Here is a 22,234-nt window from a genome sequence, read left to right as displayed (position 1 = left end):
CATGGGGCGCACATCAAGAGGAAGCGTTTACGGCCCTCAAGAAGAAGCTCGGTGATGCTCCCATCCTCCTCGCTCCCGACCTCTCGAAGGAGTTTGTTCTTCGTACGGATGCCTCCAATACAAGCCTGGGCGCAGTATTGCTCCAGATGGGAAAGGGCCAGGTGCTGCATCCAGTTGCTTACGCAAGTCGTAATTTATTGCCCCGAGAAACCCACTATTCAACAATAGAACGGGAATGCCTTGCACTTGTTTGGGCAGTGCAAAAATTTCATATTTACCTCTATGGCAAACCTTTTGTCATTCAGTCAGACCACCAACCATTACAGTATTTAAATTCCGCCAAACACGTGAACAACAGAGTGTTGAGGTGGAGTCTCCTTATGCAGGAGTACTCATTCACAGTACATTACATCAAAGGTTGTGACAATGTTGGAGCCGACTACTTGAGTCGCGCATAACTGCCGTTTAGGTAGCAACGTGGTTCTTAATACTACTAGCCCTCAGTCGTGAATAGTTGACTCCTAGTTGCGACATAGCAACCCTACTTGTACGGTAGTTTTCCAACCGAACTGTAAGCAGCCTTCTGTGAACATTCTGTTACTATGTACATGCGACCCCTAAGACAATGCAGTGCAGTGCAGGGACCGTGCAGTGACCGTGCAGTGCAGTGACCATTCGTTCGCCCCGCGCCCTTGTAGTAGAATAGTTGCAAACAACTTTCTCGGAAAAGGGGGTGATGTCATAATATGTGCTGCGCGGGCGCGAAACAGAAACTAAAAAAAACGACAATAGTGTGCCGTGCGGTGGCGAAGAGGATGTGATGTGTGCGTGTATGTGCCGGGCGGTGCCTACGAGGAAGACGAGAGCTCGTGAGGCGCGGCCTCGAGCGTGGGTGACCCGTGCCTTCGGCAGTGCGCGAGGTACGTCGTTCGAGGCAGGACTACCTCGTTGGGCGTCTGGCCTATAGGTACGACCCAGGCCACGTCGCGACACTCGTACTAGCCGAGTGGACAGCTCAGCCTCCGCTAGACGACCGGTCTAGGAGAGCTGGCGCCTGGTTCCTGAACCTGTCCTTGTCCCGCTGGTCGTGGAGAGCTGGCGCCGGGTGCCTGAACCTGCCCTTGCGCCGCTGTTCCAGGAGGGCTGGCGTGGGTTTCCGAGGCGGACTACAGGTGCTCAAGGGCACAACTCCCCGCCGCCGGAACACGTGAGTCGTCGGCTCCAGTTCGTCGACAGTGGCGCTGAGCCACTGGAGTTCGATGCGGCGACCCTGCGTCTCCCGACTTCGTCACTGCAGGTGACGGCGCCGCCCATCGTCGACTTCGCCACTGAATGTTGCCGACGGGGCATCAACGACGGCCCAGGCTACTACCCCGACGACCTGAACTGTAGGCCGAACGTTCTACTTATTCATTTAGTTTAGCCGCGTGTTTTTGTGTTAGGAACTTCGTAATGTGTGGGTTGTCCATGTGTGAAGGGTACAATAGAAGTTGGACGTGTGTTTGTGCACTGGCGTGCTGTCTGATTCTTTCTGGAGCGGTCCTGCCCCTATAACATCACACCCTTACAAATGGGCAGAATAGGCAACACTTTTATTGCAGTGACATTGTACAAAAATTTGAGCAAGCATAAAGCATAAAGTATAATAAGCATAACCATAATAAAGCATAAGCATACTAAAGCATGAAGTAACGTGCTCTGGTATCATACCATTTGCACTTTTCAGCATAAATGCATTTCGTTATATGTACAAGTACCACCCTCTGCGGCCGGTACAAGAACTATCGAGGGTGGCTGCATACAATTATAACGGGATGTCCAGCCCACACCTGATGCAGCTTCGCTCTAAAAATTCTATTCGAGTGTCACATCATGCGAACTTGTGGCCAAGACGATTTCCTTTATGTAATACAATACGTCTTGAATGACGATTCTGCAATGACGATCGGTTGACTTTGCTGTCTGCTTGTTGTACGGAGGAAAACCACCAAAGAGGCGTGTGGACTTTCCTCACAGAAATACTAAACTTTTGACTCATCCCGGTTAGATTGATTGGTTGATTTGTTGGGTTTAACGTCCTCAAACCACCATTTGATTATGACAGACGCCGTAGTGAAGGGCTCCGGAAATTTTGACCACTTGGGGTTCTTTAACGTGCACCCAAATCTGAGTACACGGGCCTACAACATTTCCGCCTCCATCGGAAATGCAGCCGCCGCAGCCGGGAATCGAACCCGCGACCTGCGGGTCAGCAGCCGAGTACCTTAGCCACTAAACCACCGCGGCGGGGCGCATCCCGGTTAGAGCAGCTCGAGTATCAACGAGCGCGACAGTACGTAGACCTTCGACAAACACTTCTATAACATTGGCGCGGCACAAGCTAGGACTCACACAGAGTGACGACGGGTGCGGAAATTAGTTTTATTAGTGACGAGGTGCGGAAATTAGTTTTCTGCCAGGGGGTTTGGGTGGCGACGCAGGGGTGATAGGGATCAGCGCTGGGGTGTGGTGGGTGACGGAAAGTAGACGGTTGGTACTCGGAAGTGCATCGGTGGTCTCGGTCTGCTGTTAGCGGTTCACAGTCAGCCAGCAGTCGGTCATGTTAAGGTAGCAGTTCTTGTTCCGCGTCGTACGGGGCCCCGTAAAAGTAGTCCAGGTAATACGGTGTAGCCGAGATAGTTGTTTTGGGACGTTACAACCCACCCACATAATAATCATCATCATTGGTGCAGCCGAGGGCGCTGCGAAGCGCAGAAGACAAAAGTGCATAACATAGCTCGGATACCCGCTAACGTAGCAAATGGGGTGTTGTCAGCTGTGCGCCAGAAGTTTCTGTAGCGCAGCTGTGTACTGGCCGTCATTGGCACTTGCACAAGTTGAGACGTCGACAAAGGTAGCGGTCACTGTGAGCTTGCAGCAATGGCCGCCTATGTTAGGGGCGTGGCGACAGGCGTTGCCTAAGAGGCTGACGGCAGCGCCTCAGAGCTCCTGTATCACCTGTCAGATAACGGGTGCGAGACGCTCAGTTGTGGCATCCACTGTCGGTAAATATGACAAGTATAAAAGCTGTCGAGCGACTTCTTTACGAACAAATCGCTTGATTTCTGAAAGTAGCGTTGTTTTTTTGCTCACCGCCGAGGGTGAACGCTGCGATAGTTTCTTCTTTAAAGCCGCTGACCGCTGTGTCGAGACCTATTGTTTTCCCAGCTTTCCGAAGTTCTGGCATGGCCCATGGGTCTTGGACAGCAGCCTTTGGAAGACGTAATTGTCTATTCCCTCCAAGATGTGTCGAATCTTCTCTCCTTCGGCCATCAATTGGTTAAGGTGCTTGCACAAGCCGAGCACCTCTTTGATGTAGCTCGCGAAGCCTTTGCCCTGCTGCTGCGCACGTCCCCGAAGGCACTGCTCAGCACGAAGCTTGCATACCTCAGAGCACCAAAGAAATGGATAACTCGTTGCTTAAAAGCAGTCCAAGTTGCGAATTCGGGCTCGTGGCTGTTGAACCAGAGGCTTGTGATCTCTTTCAGATAGAAGGAAACATCACGAAGCTTCGAACGGTAGTCTCATTTGTTTCTCGTACCCAACTTCTTGTTCATCTGTGCCGTTGAAAAAAAGGGAATCGCGAACACATAATGCGTTGGGAATGATGACCATGGCAGGCTGAGTCTGAGTCGAGCCTTCTGGGTGGGTGTTTACTTTGGTCATTTCTGGGGAGGCGGATCTCCTGTCGCGGAATGCTAGGTTGAATACCCCGCACCACCACCACCCCTAAAATAGGCTTTTTTGGTACAAGTATAGCACTTGAGCAGGAGGCTTACGAACACTGAGAGAGGGCGGCGACAACCGGCACATGATTAACAGCGTGGATCACAACAGCTCGTGTTTGGCTCTTCACGCACTAAGATATATTGCTCTTCTTCCTCATTACGAGAGTGATAACACGTGGCACAAGCGTGCTGTACCATCGAACGTAAGAACATGATTGTCATGCTTACTTAACGGTTTGAAACCGACTATGCACTACAAGAGGCACATATGTAACTGGGCCTAATATACTAAAGCCACGTATGAGGTGCGCAGCAAGTTTGTAAATATTTCCACGCATCATTGCTGTAGTTCAAAACATGCTTCGCATAACACCTCTATTGCAAAACACAGCATTCCCACCGTGGTAACAGTTTCTTTACACGCCTAAAACACTAGTACACGCTGGGATTTACTGGCACTTTTGCTGGCGCACTGGGAAGTAGCTAGGTCGCACTGGTAGGGGCGCTGGCTTTACCGCTATGATGCTAGCGCACATCAGGAAGCACTGAAAATTCTGAAATTTTCACTAAAGGGCACCGGTGTTTGCTGGCGCACACATTGTTTCTACAAGTGCCGCGCGCAGGTTCATTTAGCCTGTGCAGTGATATGCTTTCGCATCGGTAAATATCAAACGCTTTATTATTTCGTATGGATAGAGGCTACCCTAACGAATCCCGAGCATGTGTCACAACTTGGGGCTTGGCAGAGATAGAAAATAAGCGCAATGCACTCAAAATGTGTGATGCACGAAATCACTGCCATTTCTATTGTTTTCCTTCGGGATGTGGAGAAAATTGGGGTAATAACTTTAAGCAGCCAACGTTTATTATTTCATTTTCTAGCGCGCTTGATTTTTATACACGCTGTAATAATAACAGCGTCATTTCTCATGGTGCACTGGCGTGTTGCAGCAAATACCGCAGGTTTTTTGCATGTCCCCCGCGTATACCAATTTCACTTGAGAGTCGTATTCTTGTAACGTCTCCATGTAGCTTTATCTATGGAAAAGAAACTAGTCCCCACTTGTAACCAAAACAACAAAGTGTTTACGTTGCAATATTCACAAGACGCAAATGGGCTGTCTCGACGCTTCGCAAACTTTCCCAGTATAGCAGAAAAAGACAGCTGTCATTCAATATCTCTGCACCGAAAATGCTTGTCTGCTAATGCTTATCCTCCTACTTGCTTCTGGTACAGTAATATACGGGTTAAAAATGTTCCGAAGATCAAAAGCCGAAACTTTATGCATTGCACCTCCGCTGCTTCGAGAGTGGTCTTAACCTGTGCTCTGTCCCACCAATCAGGAAGCCTGTGCTGGCCGCGTTCGTGTAAATGTTACCGGCGCTTCTTGCTTAATAATCACAAGTATAGAGTGTAGGAACAACAGTAATGTATGCAGAATTAGACGGTGTACTGCAAGAGTAGCAAAATTGTGTTACTGTTTCTACAGTTTTTTAATTGGGCGAGTAGGGCGGAGTTTGCCATGGAACTTACTTTTCTCTTCAAGTCAAAGCAAAAGTAACTGTGAACACTCTTCTACTCAGACGGAGTTCGCAATCTATGCAACTCTCGTGCGTAAGAGGCTTGAACGGTGTCTGAGACTCCGCATTGCTGACGGAGCACAGTCTAGCGATTGCATGTTACCACCGATGCTGGGTGACACTGCAGGCTAGTAACCATAAGCCTTTGAGCGTACACGCCCCAGAAGTAAAAATAATTCGAGAAGTCAGCAGGATACCTCTCAGTGGTAACAAAAGCATGGTTCTGTGATCACGAACGTTTCGTAAACGATTCGCCAACTGGAACACCTTCGAAGCAAGAAACAGCGGCAACATATAAGGCTTCGCCAAACGAGAAAAGTTGCTTCTAGAGTAAGGTAGAGGCTCGGCACATATAGTGAAAAAAAAGAAATGAGTTAAAAAACCTTCGTGGCAGTAATCGAACACGCAACCTACCTATGACGATGCAGACACTCCACCACTACGCCACGTCGTACCATGCATGCTGCCTGGTAAAAAAAACTGGTAAGAAAAAACACACCATTTGGCTTCATGGGTTGGAGTTTAAACACATAAGCAACTTTCGTTTCTGACTAAACCTTATGTCCTCATAATATGAAAACTACTAGCGTCCATGCAGGACAAGCCATAATACCAAGACTCCAAGTTTTTTCAGAATTCAGAACATAAGAAAGAAAATGTACAAAACCTGGATAATCTAGGGCGGATTATTTGACGTGCGCATAAGATTGATATCGACTCTAAAGCTCAATAAGTACGGGCATGGTTCAATTATTGAGGTGTATTTTCTCGTGCAAGTGACGATATGCAGTGTCCGTGCCAGAGTGTACTAATTTGCATATGTACCCTACTGAAAAATCCTGTACAAATAGGACCCGTATAATACGATGCTATTGGATACGGGGATTATGGGCCATATGGGGGATACAGGGATTACGGGCCATATGGGGGATACAGGGCTTATGGGGCATAAAGGGGTATATGGGCCATACAGGAGTTAAGGGGTTTGTGGGTAATATAGGTGATAGGGGTCCGAGGAATTCTCCGGTCCTGCTGAAAATCATAATATAGTGCAAAAAAGAGAGAACAGTCACACAAAACCACACACTATATAATTTTAAGCAAGCATAAACTAGCCCAAAAACAAGTCCTTCCGCAGAACAACCCCGGTTACTTTGGGCAAGTAGTAAGGGTCATAAGTAATGTTTGCCTAAGCATGGTAATAAGGCTATGCCAGTTTATAAAGTGTAAAAAATATGAATATGCCACAATGGGCAATTTAATGGTGCTTCGAAAGTGCAGTTGATTAAAGGGGTGGAAGTGTTGTATGTAGTGTAGTGTCGGGACATTTGAGAAAAACAAGACAAATATTTTTGCATCCTCGAATTTATTTATATGATCAAACATTTTGCAAGGAAGTGTGTTTATCTTTCTCAGCCTGCTAGGTGCATGCATATCTGCTGGCCGATTCACAAATTTTGCAAAACCATTTGCTTAGTACTGGGCAAACACATGTAGCACTTACTAAATACTTTAGTTATTTGTTTAACTGTAAGTTAAAACATAAAGCAAAATACCATAAAGAGTACTGACACAAAATTTTGTGGCTAATATAGCCTACGACATCGATTCCCTTGAACATGCGTATATCTACAAATTGGATGAACAATTATAGCTCAGATGGCCAATTATATGAATATTAAAGTTTGCGTGCCTGAACCAGTGCTATATGCCGCATCTCGCATCATTGAATCACTGAAAGTGACCTGAAGCTGAGTCCCAACTTCCAGGTGCCACCATTGTTGCCGAGCTCAGAGTTGGCACAGCTACATTATTGACATCATAGTCGTTGTTGCCTTTTGGCCACACTTGTGCTAGCAGGCTACTATTCAGTGACTGCTGTGTCCATGCCTAATGTAAACATGTGGAACGTGAGGATGCCCCAAGAAAATCTTTGCACCCAAACGAGAACGATCAACTTGACGACAACGACATTGTGCTGCATATGCAGCAGCAAAAGAATGTGAGCACATAACGCAGGCAGCACGGAAGTGCGTCAGTGTTCTGTGTGTAAGGAGGAAGAAGAACAATACGCCATAGTGGACCATCTCTTAAGCCAGAAGCGCCGAGCGGGAGCTGTTTGCCCCAGCGGCTTGATTACTGTGTCGGTTGTCACCGCCCACTTTCACTATTGATAGACCTGCTGTGCAAGTGCTTACACCTGGAAGCCCCGTTTATGTGTACCATTTAGCACACTAGCTGGCATATATTTGTTGCATTCCGTGGCTCGTGTTCTCAGAGCTGTGCCAAGATAAAACTAGTCTGTAATAAACAGACAGCAATTGTCCATCTGTCCCATGCTGCAGCAAGCAATCCGCCACATTGTGACTAATAGGCTGTCAACAATGTTAATATTGCAAGACAAAAATTTGCGTCAGTACCTCTTTAAGCAATATTCACTAGCCACAACCTCCGAATTTCTCACTGTCAGGGCCCCGTTCAGGGGCACCTGTTTGTCCTCTTGATGCACAAATACTCCAACACGGGGCTACTATGAGGCTCTTGTTCTGAAGCTGAAGGACACTCCACAGGAGCTTTGTGGCCTCCTTGCATCACGACCGCAGCCTCGCCCACTGCTCCTTCTTCTGCCTCTCAAATGAACCTGCAGGAGAAAAATGTCTCTGTGATCGTTTTTTCTGGTGTGGGAGTTAACATCGTTACACTCACTCTCAAATTATTGCTTTAAAACTTAAAACTTACTAGCACAACTACTTCAAAGAACAAAGTTTCAATAGTGAAAACTGATCCAAGAGGTTCCACAATTTTGAATTCAAACAGGTAAATAGAAGGTCTCACAGAAGAATATGCGTGGAGCTCTAGGCACGTGCATGAGTTGTGATCTGTGGTCTTAGCACAGCATTTAGAAGGGCACATGTCTTTTCTACTGAGAACGAAAAATGGGGTGAAAAATGTGAAGTAAACAATAAGTAGGGGTACACAAATATTCATATTTTTGAATATCTTTTGAATAATGTTTGCTATTCGATTCAATTTGTACTGCAAATTTTGCTATTTGAACTATTATAACTTACCAGAGACAAAACAAAGTCAATGTCTGACTGATAGGGACCCTCCAAATTTTTAATATGTTTCACCTCATCACACTCATATTGCGTGAAAGCTGCCTTTCTGGCTCTGCTACGGTCACAAATGTACTGACTCTAGAAAAGGTTGATCCTAACAAGGAGATGATAGGTGTGGCAGAGGCAAGGGCTTATTTATAGTGGTTTTTGACCTGAAATTTGATCAACTCTTCGGCTGCATGAAATCGTGCATATAAACACATTCGTGCATACATAAATTCAATTGTGCAGTGCCTTATTCTTTATAAGGCAACTACGAAATGCCACCTTACCAACACTTATCAATTTTGCCAAAAGGAAGACTTTCATCTCATAAGAATAAACATTGGAAGCCTCTCCAACTTTTTTCTAGAATTTCACATGAAGTATTTGAAAAAAATTCTAGAAGTATACAAGAAATTTCAGAAAAATATTCAATTTGCACACACACTTCAATATTAGAATTCACTTTGGCACACATACTATAACAATAAAGTTCAAGAGAAGTGGGAAAATCAGAAATAGTTGAGCATTTTATCGGACACTTGTGCCACAGAGAATTATTCTCCTTGTTCTTCAAGCACTTTGAAGATGTTGAAGCAGGCAAAACCATATAAAGCATAGCCAATTAAGGGCACACTTGCACCAGAGAGAGCTTTTCCTCCTGTTTTTCAAATGCCTTGACGGTAACATTTAATGTCCAGCAATTTAAGGGCCCCGGTCATCTACTGTCATCACTTAAATCGTTTTCAAATTGTTCTTATAAAGTGTAGCAGATGGCAGATATACAGGAATTAGGCATACTAAAATGGGCATTTCTTTCACAAATTCAGTATAGTATACACAACACTCTCCATGAAGCAATTTAAGTCGCCCAGCAACCCTTTTCGGGCATGGTCAGAAAATGCTGCCGAGGGTAGTCGAGGCACCTGAGAGCATGTGAGACAGACATAATAGGGCAACACGCAGCTTGTTATTCATAATTTATTATCAGTCACCTGAAAAACGCTGTTTCTCCTGAACAAATAAGGCTCCGAATTCAACTGACTGCGCTTCAAGTGCAATGTGTACAACCGAAACCGGAGGCTGCCACATGCCCCTGCACCTGTTCGTGATTACACTGAAAAGAAGCCCCATGTTTGAAGAAAAAAAAAAGGGGGGGGGGGAATAAAAATAAAAGAGCTCAAGTTTAGAACGCACGTTGATAAAAAGGCATAGCTTCTTGTCCCCCAGTCATCCCCTCCCGCGTGGCTTTGAGTGAGCTCACTCGAACGAAAGGTAAAAGAAAGTACGTAAAGCATGTGACGAATTCCTGTAGCTCCGCTAGTACTTCGCAGATTGCAAAATTTTTTCCAACAGTCGATTTGGGATGAATAAGTTTCTCTAATGAAGACATTTGATGATTACTTGGAAAGGCTTTTCAGGGCTTCTTCATTACAAGGCAATGCGAACATGTGCCTGTAACATGAAGGTAGGAACTCTTCAACCTGATATGGTTTTGTTATGGCACAACGTAGTCATCACAATTCCAGCTTCCAGTTTTAAATTTAGTCGACCTGTTCCAAAACTTTACCCACTGTACAAACCACACCTTTAAATCAGTAAACTATTCAAAAATGAAGAAAATGCAATTATTATGTGAGCAAATACAGTACATGGATATAAAAAAGATAAGTGCAAGCAGCAGGAGTGTAAATGGCATGCATGAGGAATGTCGTGGAACTGGTAGAGATTAGTATTAATGCATCAACAGCAAACAAAACAAAAATTTTCAAAAAAAAAGCACAGCTGCCTACTTTGTTGTTTATGAGGGCCAGAACTGTAAGCGGCAGTCCCATCACTGGGTGCTGCCCCTCGAAAAGCAAAAAAAAATTATAATTAAGTCAGCTATAAAATAAGGTGATTCCACACAAGCATGCAACCACAGCTGACACAAATGAGCACTTAAACAGCATTAAAAAGAAGCGCCCAAGCACAGCCCCTAATGAGCCCTTTGCAGCTACACGAGCTATCAATAGCTGTTTCTCTGAAGCATGCATGCTCCTGCACCCTCCTCTGAAAGAAGGCACCGCGCAATAGCCAGCATGCTTCACACCAAATGCTGGTGCAAAAGCCCCCCCAAAAAATGAGAACTCAGGACACAATGTCATGTGGAAGCCGCTACAGTGCTATGAGAAAAGCATGCAAGAAACTTATTCATTTCAAGCCTTTGCCTTTATTTTGCTATGCATGGATGAGTCATGTCAATATTCCTCGAACCAGGGTGCAAATGGCAACTATTGGCACCCTTGTTCAAGAATTATAGCAATTGAGAATCGATATTAGCAGTTACCTCTTTTGGATTCAATCTCACTTAACTCTACAAAACAAAACGCTGGTTAAAGCAAATGTGAGTGCTCCCAAGAGTGAAGGGTTTTTGTGTTGTTAGTGACTAATGACGAAGTCTGGTGAGTCAACTTACGAGTCCATTAAAATATGATTATCTTTTTCACCTATAGTTTCAGTGCTCCATAAAAGCAATATATTGCATAATAGGTGCTCCAGCTGACACCTTGCAGTGTCTCGTGGCAGTGTAGCGGCCTCCCTCCACATGGATTTGCGCCTTGAGCTCTCAATTTTCACAGCTCACACATATCTCAATGCACAAGCATTTGTGCACCGACTCAATATTTATAGCTGAGAGGCCAGAACTACAAGTAGGGGGGGGGGGGGGGAGTCGAGGTTCTTTGACATGCCCTCCTGTGAATTTCTTCCCGGGACATTCTCATAAAGTATCTGAGGTGCCATCTCTTTGAATAGAGATTACCTTACTGGGTCGCAGTCACTATATAAAGGTCTGAGATTAAAAGGTTGTAACTGCAGCACCAATTATGCAACACATTACTGTTAAGGAGCATTGAAACCATGTGTGGAAAAGATCATCAACTGGAGCACCAATTATACAACATATTGCTATTAAGAAGCATTGAAACCATGTGTGGAAAAGATCATCATATTTTAACGGGCTCGGAAGTCGACTCACCAGACTTGTCAGACTTGCATTGAGCCGCGAGTCTGAGTCAATGCGAGTCTGAGTCTACTAGTAAGGCTTAAGGAAAAAATATATTTTATGAGTGAGTGTGAATGATTCGCAGATTTCTTTTTAACCTATGCAGGGTGCTGCTCAATATAAGCACGCAGAGACAGGGTAAATGCAGAAGTGGTTCAGTTGGTAAGGCAATGTGTTATGATATAGAAGAGTTCTTCGGTTGTCCAGAGAAGTGTTACATTATTAAGTAGTACCATCGGTCATCTTACATCACTGCCGAGAAAAACACTGGCCAGAAAAAATTTGAAACAATGCAGTGTGATGTTTCGCATACCAAACAGCTTCTAATAGCACCTTATTAGGGCATCAGTCAGTCAGTCTATGATGAAGATTTTATAGATGATGCTGTGCAGTCATTGAAGAGGTGTTTTGAAAGAGAGTCTCATACAGTGACACTGAGGAGTAACAAGTATTCACCGACTGCAGCAGGGGAGCCCCTGGTCAATACTGCAGTCTACATGGAGGGACTAGTCGGGCTGGTGACGGAATCATTGCTTGAAGCATTGAATAATCTGGAGTGCCTGAGTTTCATGCTTGTGATGAGCAATACTTGATTGTTTCACAATCATTGTTAAACCCATTTGAGTTGTCCAGTGATTTAACTAGCCATTCATTTAGAATAAAATATTGCAATGGCAATTATATGGACACTTTCAACAGCTGCTACCATTGAACATAAGGGCGCAGTTACGAGTGCTGGTGCGTGCTATTTGGATAAATATTACTACACGGCTTGTTTACGTGGTGTGCTTTCAGCACTTTCTATTCGTTGAGACTACCGACAGCACAAAAACCCACTCACTCTCAGAAGCACTGACATTGACTTTAACCAGTGTTTCGTTTTGTGAAATTGAATCTGAAGAGTTAAGTGGTAATCTTTCTATAGCATTCCCATTTGCTCCTATTTCCTTCATTGCTTCATGCTTGTAACAAAACTCTGAGCTCAGACTTTATCTTTGGACCCCAACCGGCATTTGCTGGCATGCTTAAACAGGGGTGCAACAGCCAAAAATACCATTTAGAGCAATTTTTGGAGCAGCAAAATGTTACTTTTGGAGCACTAAATTCCAAGTTCGGAGATGGTTATGGAAAAAAAGAACATGCATTTTTATCATGACATAGCGAATTTGGAGCACTATAAAAAAGGCGGCTTACATTTAGAGAAAAACATGTATAAACAACTCAACATAACCTAAATTATGTAGTGTGAGCATAGTATTTACTACTACTTCAATGAAGGTAGTATTTTGAACCACCTCTCTAAGGAACCCATGATAAAGTCCATATTAGCATTTACTGCACCTGTTAAATCAATTGACAAACTCTGAGAATTTCAATATCAATCTGCCGATATTGTGAGCTTGAAATTTGGAAGATTAGTAAAAACGAGAACTAGAGGTGGTAAAAAAAAATTGGCGCACAATTTAGTTTATTTCTGTAGAGAAGCATAAATGTCACACACTGCTTCAAATGATTGCCAGTAGCTTATTTACACGTCGGTAACTATACTGGTACTCAGAATTTAACGGTGTACAAACGCATGAGTAACTGAGCAAAATGTGAGGTGTCCCAGTATCGCGAACAGCCCCTTGTAAATCTCAACACGCTTTTTCGCGGGCACCGGTCTAGCGCGGCAAAGGTGACTCAAGCAGCTTTAGAACCAAAGACAACAAGTTTGCTAACCACTCACCACCCCCTTCCAACCCACCCTTTTCAGCATGGGGCTATGTGCCGCTTCGGCTACCTTGCAAGACGAGTTTGACCAGATAAAGTAACAACGGCGTACGCCTGTTGCCCCGGCGACGGTACTAGATATCTATCGCCAAGACCGTGGCAAGGACTCAGCTTCCAGCCAAAATTTGTTATGTGCCACTGCTAAGGTAATCAACGCCGGCATTTGCAGCACGTCGAGCTTGTTCGAGCCTTAATAAGCCATAGCCGCGTTTCTGGCAAGAGAACTTACATTTTCCGCGAAGGGTTGGTGGCTACACCAACACATCTTTGTTTTAAAGTTCTGCCGTCCCGCCGATACGTATCTGTTGTGGTCAGCGGACCGATAGGCATGCAGTGTTGTTACTTTATCTGGTCGATCACGTCTCACGAGCATAGGGTGGGTGGCTAGATTATTTTAGGTATATTCTAGGCACTTTACTTCGGGTCTGCGCGCTTTGACTGATGGCGCAAAGCTGCAGGTGGCCGACATGGCCTGCACTGCTCACCGCAATTAGTACACCTGAAAAAAAAAATTGAGGCTGGCTGGGCATTTTGGCGCAGCGTGGTGCAATTTTAACAATTTCACGGGTTTGGCGCAGCTCGGTGCAACAATCGGGAATTGTATCAAATTGGCGCGATTGGCGCAGCTGTTGCACCCCTGCTAAAAGGACCTGATGTTAAACTGTTCAAGCTTTAGCAGTGCATTTTGGGGGCTGTTAAGTCAGCCATTGGAGTCTACCCGGTTACTGCCTCCAATTAAGGGGTAGCAACAATAACTTTTCTGCACCATGTATCTACTTTTCCATTACTGAATAAGACAGCTCTGCAGGTGTATGTAAACACTGCCTTATTTCAGAGCACTGTGTCGATTACAGAAGACCGGCAAGTCCCAGACTTCCACGTATTTTTTACCCTATTGTAATCATTTTTAAGCATGTAATAATGATAGCAACCAGAAGTTTATACTAATTTGATCAGAGCCTTGTGTTCTATTGACCGAACCAAAGAATGGTTTATTTTATTTAAAAAAATTGCATTTTTTGCTCCTGTACATGATTTTGGACATTTTGCACACTTTCTTTTAGATCAAATGAAAGTTATTCTAAAAGATCAAGTTCAGTTCAGTACACCACCATGTGTTGCTTGAGTATGTGCACAAACAATCAGCATGACATCTTTTGCCATTTCAAAATTATCATACTGACATAACGAAAAATGGCATTTCGAGAAGATGGAGCTCTACTTATGCAATGAAAATTGCAGTTTTTTCTGTGCTGACCTATTTTATTAGTGTGCCACCTTATCTATTTCACTGTGTCTGAGTTCGGTAAATGCGTAAACATTACTAGTTGGACAGCTTTTTCTTTTCGCTAAAGAATGCTAAACTTCATGCTTTTCGTCAATTTACAAAGAAAATAAGCTACAAATGCTACAAAAGCTACAATAAGCTACAAAAGGGCCATTTACTTTCAGGTCGCTTGTTTCAGTTGATTAAAAAAAGATACGCAGGATGAGGACAATACTGTAATATCTCAAGCAAGCGCCCCCAACCAAGCTAGTTCCATCCTCTCTCTTTCAAGATATTCAAAACATGCATGAACAACTGAGCAAGCACTCCCCCCCCCCCCGCCTTCCTGCCATTTCTGCAGTTTCCTTCACTTTCTTTATTTAGAAGCGCAACGAGGTTGCAGAATCATAGTGAATTCATGCATATTTATTAAAGTGTATCAGTTTCGTTGGAAGCACTTGCGACTTTTTCACCACAATCTTGATTTTTGATGCAAGACCGAGCAAGAACCCCCCCCCCCCCCCTCCGATTCTCATCACCTTCACCATAGTGGGAGCACTTGCTCAGGATTGCACGGTACATGAAAAACGTGGAAAAAGAATCTGCTTTCATATCAAGCAAACAATAAAAAGTACTTTATTCTAATTTTTGCTTGCCCTGCTTTCTTCATACACAGAATTATTAACATAACCCTTACAAATATTATTCAGTTCTGCACACCATTTCGCAATAGAATATGCTGCCCGCTGATATTGTGAACTCCTCTTCTGTCAAATTTATGAACAGAATTCAGAACTTATATGAACACCTTGCTTACTGTACAATGTGCATATTTATTGCTCTTACTTGCTTTGTACATAAGGTCTATTTATTTTCCTCACATTTTTGTGTATTCAAGTTCAACCCATTCCTGCATGGGCCTGAGAAGAGGCCTGCAGTATTGCAAAATAAAATAGGAATAAGCTACTTTGAAATTCAGATAAACTTGGTTCCCTACACTGACAGACACACGTAGGTTCAACCCTGTTCAAGAAGCATGAAGTTGGCAGACTTGTCAATTAATCTGCCCATTGAAAACATCAATGCTACTGAAAGCTAAATTTCTTAACAGTACACACTTGCCTGATAGCTTCCTTTGGAAGCATATGAAGCCCTGTCAAGGTGAGGCATCATTGGGAAGGACTGTGGTAGCGGCTCAGAAAGTGTAATACTGGTTGTGATGCTGCAATGGCTGAAGTGAAATATAGGCCGTGGTGGTGGTAACAGCAGCTGCAGTGTTTGTGCCGAAGGAGCCTGACCTGGAGGATATGACTGAAACCTAAAGGGTGACAGATAATAGGTATTAAGAAATCATGAAAAAGATTGTTCACTACATTATAGAAATTTGCAACTTAGAGTGATGGACAGCTGAGCTTGTTGGTAGAGATTTATGATGGACTTCTGTGAACATAATAAGCGAGAAGCGTAGCATGTAACGGGTGTGTCGCGGGTAGTCCTTACATTCACAACATAGCTCAGGGGCTAAAGAAAGTGATAAATAGACACAACATCAATGCATTATGGCCACCAATAGACTAGGTACTAGGCGAGATATAATGTCATGCTGAAAAACAATGAGAGGGGACAAGAAGCTGGACTCACATTTGTTTCGTAAACACACCAAAAGTTTTGTTGATTACCATACAGGCGTAAAGTAAAATGTTCCTTTTAGCTTCGGCCATACCTACATAGGGCAGATGGGCCAGTGTTAACTATAGATGAATAAAAAAAAAAGAGAGCGCGAACTACAGGCTCACCAAAAATTCTATCTTTAAATTGTCGAAGGTGTGTTGAAAGCACAGGCCGACCAAAAAAAAAAAAATGTGAAGCTCACTCAATCACAAAATGTATTTGCACATATGGCTCATTCAGATTCTCATTTATGGCCCAATCCAAGTTTGAGTCACTCGGCTTGTGAGGGAGTTTGCCGACCTATGGCTGAGAGGGGTTCTGAAGTCTGCCATTCCTTTCCTCCAAAGCCTCTATTTGTTGCTCAATCCACTCGTTCCATTGTAAAAATTTTCTGGAGGAGGCTCAATCAAACAAGCTTCTAATTGCCAGAGCCATCTTACAGGGCTCTTTTTCTTTCTTGAATTACTGCCTTCTGCGACTTTTTTTTTTGGAGGGGTGGGGTGGTCTTGGGAGTGTATATATAAACCCAAAATATTACCACTCAGTAGAGATGCTCTAAATGCCAAAAAATTCACAGTAAGCACTCCTAACAGAGCAAGCACCTCCCTACTTTCTTGCTAAATAGAGGTGCTAAATAAGTAGCCTCTTCTCCTCTACCACCATCTTCACTGTTTTCATTTCCCGAGTGAATGCGAAATAAAACCGTGTATGCATGGGCATTCAAGAAAGTGCTTAGGTAGATGCACAGATGTGCATTTTTTATTCTCAGTGATTCTTCCACTTCCATGTTAAATATTGACCGATGACTGAGCAAGGGCCTACTCTTCAAACCTTGTCGAATTATCATTCACTCTCCAGGAGCACTTGCTGAGAATTTTTCGATAAACACAACATACTACGAAGTCTGTACTTTCCAGTAACACGTACCTAAAAACTAGAGTGGCAGTAACTACTTTACTAAGTCATATATTACTTCATAGGTAGCCGTGAATATTCACCTGAATATTATACTGTCTGCTGTGTTGCTGACCGCCACAGCTGTATGTGCTCCTTAATTTATAACTATGCAATAGTTGCACATCATATTTGCAGACTGATGTTTATGCAGTGATTTAGCCACATGAATTTATGCAAATCATTACAAAATTAACTGCTTCATGAACGTAACAAACATACAGTCAGCATGAGTATAACTTGAGAAGCTTGCTTTGGCATGTTGACACTCCAGAGGTACATTTCAGCTCATAAAATACAATGCCTATATTTTTCAAAGTCAAAATGGCCCCCGAATAAAAAGCAATTAAAATTTCATGATGCAACACATATGTGTTGTACGATTTCTTTAGTGTGCCCGTCTATCTTATGAGGTCCCAGCTTTCAGTTTTTTACGCAAAGCACCCATGTAAGCATGCCTCGGATAAGTGTGAAGTGTGTGCTAGAATTCAATTTCAGGGTTCTGAGCAGTGCAGTGCAGCTGAAATTCATCGAATATTGAGAAATGTGTACAGCACCACTTTCAATACATAACAGCAAGGCACTACAATAGTGTAGGAAATTAGAAGCATGATGCACAATATTTACAATGCAGACTGACTGGGAATGAAGCAAGTGTAAAACAATGATTTTGTTGACTGAACGGATCAGATAATTCGGGAAAATCATTGGGTCAGAATTTTTGGGCTGAGTAATTCATTTCCCAAAATATTGCAGTCAACTCAATACAGCACACATGGTATACCATGGTTGGACACAGAGTGAGACTCTAGTGCTGCAAACTGCGTGCAGTCAGTTCCTAAAATGCTGACTGGTCATGAAAACAAAATGATAAACGGGTGCCATTTTGACATTTCTCTGGCACTACCATGATCTACTCCAGAACTGAAGGTGCAATACAAACAGTGAAAGCATTCGATGAGCGCAAAAAAATTCAAGTGAACCTTCTTCAAGAAGAAGTGCATGGCTGCTGTGTTTGGGGAAATAAATGGTGGTGTTTCCTTGATAAAATAGGTGAGGCATAAACCCACAAAGGCTCATGAGATTTGCCATCTGCATCGGCTCCTAGTTAAAGATATCCGTGGCACGCTGTTTCGCTGGCCGCGCTTTTGGAGACGTAGACAGGGCTTTTCTTTCAATTGTGTTGCAATCTAGTAATTTGCACCATCATAGTCGGCTGTGCAGATGTCGAAAATAGTGCCGAATGGGAAAAAATGTTCAGATTTCCTTGGAACAAAGACATAAAATTGAAGTGGATTTTGTGGAGAGATATGGAGAGTGGTATACCCTTTGGATGCCTAGCGTAAGGTGAGTAATATTTATCGACAATCCTGCATGGATGGTTTCGTTTGACACATTCGGTATTTATGTACAGGCGCTCCAAGAAAAGATCCATAGCAGGTTGACTACGTGCCATCAACATATTGGCACGTCGAAAGAGAATCTAAGGCGCCAAGACTGAAGTACAAAAGTCATTTGGATGTGTAGTTTTCATCATCACAACCACAATCACTATCTACACAGCTACGACAAGCATACGGCATTTGCTTTAAAATGCACGGCCGCTATGCAACGTGCAGCCAGCTCTGAGCATGATACAGAAAATAGCAAGACAGAGCAGCCAACAGCCACACGATATCATGCCAGGGGTGACACCGTGGAATCCACGGCACCAATTGCAGTGATGTATACACAATTAGTAGTGGTTAAGAAGGCGACGACTTCGCACCAGTTGGAAAAAATGATGTGTCAGTAATGCTATGTAGACAAGAAAGGGCGCTCCACTATCCTATTTATAGAACAGGTATACAATGTGTTGCTAGTGATTTCAACTGTTCCTCAAAGGATTCATTCCGTAGTAGTCAATTTATTCATACCTGATCTGGTGCACATGCGAGCAGGACAGGTAACAAGCCTTAACAAACACGGTGCCTGACTATGAGGTGAGCATTGCCTAGACCAGCTTGTTCACTAAAACGATGTAATGCCGAAACGCCTAAGAAGCTCAACTTTACTAAATAAAAGTCGCTGCCATTCATGCACATTTGAACATTTTACCAGGCCGTCACCGCTGAACACGTAGTTTTAGTAACATATGATACTCACTGCACATGATGAACGTTGATACAAGATACTATATATCCAACAATCTGAGACAGCGACAGTGTTTCAATTGCAAATGCAAAAACAGCTGAGCGCCCTCACTGAAGCAAACACGTAAAAATAAGCACATTAGTCGGTGATGTGCATTAATAGCAAGTGTAAAATTAGTTCAAAGACGTGACAACCAAGGCCACGCCACTTAAAAGAAAACACATAATTGTGATAGCACATACAGTCAGTTGTTTGCCACTTCAAATGAAAATATTATTTGGCAATCACAGCACATGCTTCTCTTTTGTGGTCAGTCGTAGGTGCAGCCGTGTTATTGTGTGCTAGAAATTTGCAGCATATGCATTGGGTTACCATGAAGAAAGCGAGTGACACGGATAAACGCCAATACTCAAGGAGGGATGCAGCACACGGAGAGCCATTGAAATGGTAGCTGGTGCAGACTGCATGCATCCCATGAGCCTTTGCAAGTTTATGCCTCACTAATTCATGGGACATGGCATGACCCTCACTGCAGTATTGTAGGTCTAACTCTCAAATGTCTACAGAGTGCAATTAGGAATAAGCAAAGAGAGATGTCATAAGTGACACTGTCTTTTTTTTTCATGACAACATGGGGCCACAGAGGAAGCAGCGGGAAGTTCAGTCGCCCAACGCCCTACAGACCTAACTTAGCTATCTCTGATTGCCATATTTTTGCTAACATAAAATGCTGGCTAGGAGGCCTGTGCTTCCACCCAGTCCTGTTCTTCGCTCTGCTGCTTGATGCAGACTCGCTTACTGAACTTCTAGGCGGAGAGTAAAGGAAGTTGCAAGGCAGACAGTTCTGATGAAGCCCTTGATCAACATTTGTTGGGCTGAATACTAAATCACTGAGAATCTTACATTACTAAGTCAAAAGTGTAGTTGCTAAGTATTAGTGCTGTTCTTTTTCTTTGTAAGAATCATCCTGGCAAAACTGACCTATTTACGTGTGGTGCCAGTATTGTTATTAATTATTTCTGTACCATTCTCCTTTCTTGTAATTCCACTGCAGCTTGGGCTATGCTAGGCTGCAGTATTGTGAATAAACAAATTAATGAGTTGGTGCTACACACTGACAAATGTCTGAATCAAAATGGCAAATATGTACAGATGTAGCTGGTATATGTACCTAAACGTTTCAAATGAAGCAGTCTTCATTTTCGCTCTGGTTACTACTTCACGACCGAACAGAACTTGAAAAAAAAAATGCAACATAGAATGAGTGGCCCTTGCCTAGCCAATTAGCACAAATGTACTTGAATGAGCGACTATTGTATAGACGTGCGGCTTGTGAAAGCAACCAGGACATTGGAAGTTAGCATTTTGTATATGTTGTTAAAATCAGTTTTACTATTAAACCACATTTACCTTCCAAGTTCTGACGTTCTTTTCACAGTCACTCTGGTAGAAACGATTGTGTTGCACGGCGAGTCGTTTTTTTCTCCATCTGCACGAGGTGAGTAAAAATACTTTAATCAGAGAACACATAAAGTTGGAGAGCAGGCTACTATAAATAACCACACAGAAATGAAAACGTAGAATGTGTGACTATTACATGCGAACAATAAATAAATGCAATGTAGTGCAGGTTGGCCATCAGGAATAGCGACGTCGACTTGTTCATATATTAATAACTCTACCGGTGTCACACTGGACGTTTCCAGCGCCATCAGGGCCGACCCGAATGTGGTTTTTGATCGCGATCAACAGTGCCAGTTACAACTTATGTCACTGTGCAGCCGCACATAATACATTTTAATCCAGATCAGTCATGATTGCGATCGAAAGATCCCATGGGACACGAGTGTGCGGTATCAGGTGCAGCATTCCAACATACACAACACACACGGATAAAATGTGCCACATAAAAAATAAAACACACACGCACTCAAACATGTTTTCGTTGTGCCTTCCTTTGTTCGCCTAAACGCACGCCAGCGAAAACGTCATGGAAAATAAAACGACACTCACCTCAAAGAAGGTGGACATCCCTGTAATAGCAGCTCTTCTTGATGTCCTTACCCGGCTCACTTTGTCGATAAAGGCCTTTTTTGCCATATCGGCAACGCTCAGCGGAATGAAGCATTTCTCGAGGTTGTCCACAACGGCGCGGTAACCGTCTTCGCAAACGACGAACGTGACTTTTGGTGCACCCCGCATTTCAAATGACTCTTCACGGTTTTACTGAACCACATCTGTTTCACACCTGCCGCACAGTTCAATGAGGCATAGAGGCTGCACACAGGAAACGTTTAAACCCGGTAGCACAAGACAAGCAACAAACCCCATCGCACAACTTGCAAGCGCCATATTGACGACGAATGACTCCAAAATGGGCTTGTCTTGGCCGCTTGTGGTTAACCGACTCTCCTGAAGTTACAATGAAAAAAAAAACTTGAGGCGAGAAAGAAAAAACTCGTTGACACAATTTCAAATCCATAAATTCACGTTTTTTCGCGCGCATAAAAAAGCGTGCAGTAAGTTTGATTGGTCTCATTAGTTTTTTTTTTCATGCAACCAAAAATTTGTATTTTGGCTTCCGCAGTGCGGCTGTCAGCTGGTGTTGACTTATGGCTCGTAAACATCCGGTCGCGCAAAATTGCAAATGGCAGTTAAGCATTCTGCAATGATCCCGTTGATTCTCATCGACGCAGTAACAAACTGGACCTACCTACAGCGGAGAGCATGTGAAAAAAAAAGCTTTTTTGAACTTCACTAAGCTTCCCAGCGGATTATTGTTCAGCAGCATGCCGTGACGGCATGCGTTAACTGGCGTACATAAGCATACATAATCGCCGAAAGAACGCCACCAGTACACACAGCTTCGAGGAGACCAACAGAAAAAAAAACACATCAAAGATAAAATTCATCCGTGTTATTCTAGATTAACGACGAA

General features: G+C 43.5%; 1 long non-coding RNA gene across 1 annotated transcript; it reads right to left on the bottom strand.

The window, feature by feature from the left end:
• Positions 1-6,697: 6,697 nt before the first annotated feature.
• LOC142790306 (uncharacterized) lies at positions 6,698-21,784 on the bottom strand. The gene is made up of 4 exons (XR_012889419.1): positions 21,310-21,784; positions 20,707-20,785; positions 15,661-15,856; positions 6,698-7,989 (listed from the first exon to the last, which is right to left on the bottom strand). It is a non-coding gene; the product is annotated as an uncharacterized LOC142790306 (long non-coding RNA).
• Positions 21,785-22,234: the final 450 nt, after the last annotated feature.

This window comes from Rhipicephalus microplus, unplaced genomic scaffold, assembly GCF_043290135.1.
Source record: "Rhipicephalus microplus isolate Deutch F79 unplaced genomic scaffold, USDA_Rmic scaffold_97, whole genome shotgun sequence".
In the NCBI taxonomy this organism is placed as follows: Eukaryota; Metazoa; Arthropoda; class Arachnida; order Ixodida; family Ixodidae; genus Rhipicephalus; species Rhipicephalus microplus.
This window is presented reverse-complemented; position numbering and strand designations above follow the sequence as displayed.